The following is a 2,886-nucleotide window of genomic DNA, read 5'->3' as shown; positions in this document are numbered from 1 at the left end:
CCTCCCTTTCATCAGCGGCCTCGTGATCCCGGAGGGCGGTGTGTGTGTGACTGACCTTAGGAAGAAACCGGAGCCTCCGCTGCAGTGACCCAGCAACCAGGGCACAGGAGTATACTGCGCCACTGGGAGTGATGGAGCTGCAGTAAAGATGTCTATTAGACCTAACCTGCTGCAGCCCTTGTAGATTCTTATAAAAAAAGTTCTTCTTTTCTTGTCAAAATTAATAGCTAAGAATAGGCTGCCTGAGGCAGCCCCCTGTTAAGTGGCCTGCTACTGAAGGCACCAACTACAAACTGAGCTCCCTGTTCATGGAAGCGAGGTTATAGAGGAGGGGGCGCTGAGCATCTTGGGAACAGTCAAAAGCTTTGAGCCTGTTGGTGCCTCAGATCAAGATCCTACTCTACACCCCAATGTGAATCCTTGTGGAGTCCAGTGTACCCCACAGAAGAAATGAATGTGTCACACCCATTGGCAGCAACATTAGAATAGCTGCTGATGGGCACAATTGAGAAAGGAAGGGGGAAAAACATTTGAATCCAGCACATATATGTAATTTGAATATGTAATTTGTACCTTCCTACTTTAAAATGTAATGGATGAACCTCACCCTGTGAGAACTATCTTCATGATCAAGAGATCTCATACGCAAGAAAAGCATGTGTTGGGATAGGGCAGTGGAGGGCGGCTGCTCGAGCACACCCCCGTCAAGTTAAGGAGATTCAACTGAGGAAGCACAAGGGAACTCTTGTCTGGGGACAACAACTGCAGGGAGACCACATCTTTTCAGATGAAAATGAGAGGGCGGAAGGCTGCCTAATACTGAAGCACCCTCAAACATCAAACCATATGCAACAACTAGTACAAGCATTCCTGGGGAAAGGTCTGCAGCAGACGGATTTGCATACGGTGATGTCATCCAAGCAGTGGGCCAAAGTTGGCTGGAACCCTCATCTGCATATGAAAAGAGAAAAGGGGCGCTTGGATGACCCCTAGTTCGCATTGAACACCCCCCACCCTCCTTTGGTGTGGGGCTCATGTTGGCCATGCCCCAGCCCCTGAAGCATTCAAGCTGATTTCTTGCAGCAGCTGGGCACTGTAACAGCTCCAGAGCTGCTCTGTAAGGCAAATAAAAGGGTGTGGGCCCTGCAACACCACCTGTAGTTCGCATTGTGCGTTGGAAGGCACAACGTAAGCAGACGGGAGAAGTCAGGATAGTGCGCAAGGGCATAGAAGGGAGGGGCTCAAGAAAAGAGAAGTGGAAACAGACAGCAAACTAGGCTGGAGAGAGACCTGAGACAATGAGATCTAAATTATACCAGAGCCAACCAGGGTAAAGCACAAATGCAGTCCCCCCCCACCTACCACAAATTATGCAGTCGAGATTCCCACATTTGGGGAAATCACAGAGGTCAGCATACCCAGAATGCAATGAATGAACCTCACCCTGGGAAAACAATCTTCATGACCATGGTATCACCTAAGCAAAATAAGTATGATTTGAGATAGGGCTGGGGAGGGCCGCTGCTCAGGCACACCTCCGTCAAGTAAAGGAGATTCAACTGAGGCAGCACAAGGGAACTCTCATCTGGGGACAACAACTGCAGGGAGAACACATTTTCAGACGAATGTGTGAGGGCAGAAGGCTGCCTAATACTGAAGCACCCCCCAAACAACAAACCGAATGCAACAACTAGTGCAAGCATTCCTGGGGGAAGGCCTGCAGCAGATGGATTCGCATATGGTGATGTCATCCAAGCAATGGGTATAGTTGGCTGCAACCCTCGTCTGCATATGAAAAGAGAAAATGGTCGCGCAGGGCATGGCGGCCTTTGTGGGGTTGCGCTTGGATGACCCCTAGATCGCTTTATACACCCCCATCAGTGTGGGGCTCATGTTGGCCATGCCCAAGCCCCTGAAGCATTCAAGCTGATTTCTTGCAGCAGCTGGACCCAGTAACAGCTCCAGAGTTGCTCTACAAGACAAGTAAAAGGGTGTGAGCCATGCAGCACCACCTGTAGTTTGCATACACACATATATAGGACAGCATCTCTTATATGCCCCAGGGGCAATAAAATAGTATCCTTATCTAGGGTATCCGTCCATGCCGCTACAGCACTACACATACACACCCAGGCCGACGCAATTGCCGGTCTGAGTAAGGTACCTGAATGTGTATAAATGGACTTCAGGGTAATCTCCTGTTTGCGGTCAGCAGACTCTTTGAGGGTAGCCGTATCCTGGGACGGGAGGGCTAACTTCTTGGATAAGCGTGTTAATGCTTTGTCCACCCAAGGGGAGGATTCCCATCGTAACCTATCCGTTGATGGGAAAGGATACGCCATAAGAATCCTTTTGGAAATCTGCAGGAGATTCCCAAGCTTTTTCACATAACTCGTTCAGCTCGTGTGAGGGGAAAAGGTTACCTCAGGCTTCTTTCCCTTGTACATATGTACCCTCTTGTCAGGGATAGGGGGCTCCTCTGTGATGTGCAAAACATCTTTTATTGCCATAATCATATATCAAATGTATTTTGCCAATTTTGGCTGTAACTTTGCATCATCGTAATCGACACTGGAGTCAGAATCCGTGTCGGTATCTGTGTCAACAATCTGGATAGTGGGCACTTATGAGACCCTGACAGTCCCTGCGACATAGGATCAGGCATGGGTTGAGACCCTGACTGTCCCAAAGCTTCAGCCTTGTCTAATCTTTTGTGCAATGAGTTTACACTAGCATTTAAAACATTCCACATATCCATCCAATCAGGTGTCGGCGGAGACACCACATTCATTTGCTCCCGCTCCTCTCTAATATAGCCTTCTTCCTCAGACATGTCGACACACGCGTACCGACACACCACACACACAGGGAATGCTTTTACTGAAG

General features: G+C 48.9%; 1 non-coding gene across 1 annotated transcript; it reads right to left on the bottom strand.

Moving 5' to 3' along the window:
* Positions 1 to 1,325: 1,325 nt before the first annotated feature.
* Positions 1,326 to 1,494, bottom strand: LOC135015546 (U1 spliceosomal RNA). Its single transcript, XR_010213773.1, has one exon. It is a non-coding gene; the product is annotated as a U1 spliceosomal RNA (small nuclear RNA).
* Between the last annotated feature and the right edge of the window lie 1,392 nt (positions 1,495 to 2,886).

The sequence above is a fragment of the Pseudophryne corroboree genome, unplaced genomic scaffold, assembly GCF_028390025.1.
Source record: "Pseudophryne corroboree isolate aPseCor3 unplaced genomic scaffold, aPseCor3.hap2 scaffold_296, whole genome shotgun sequence".
NCBI classification, from domain to species: Eukaryota; Metazoa; Chordata; class Amphibia; order Anura; family Myobatrachidae; genus Pseudophryne; species Pseudophryne corroboree.
This window is presented reverse-complemented; position numbering and strand designations above follow the sequence as displayed.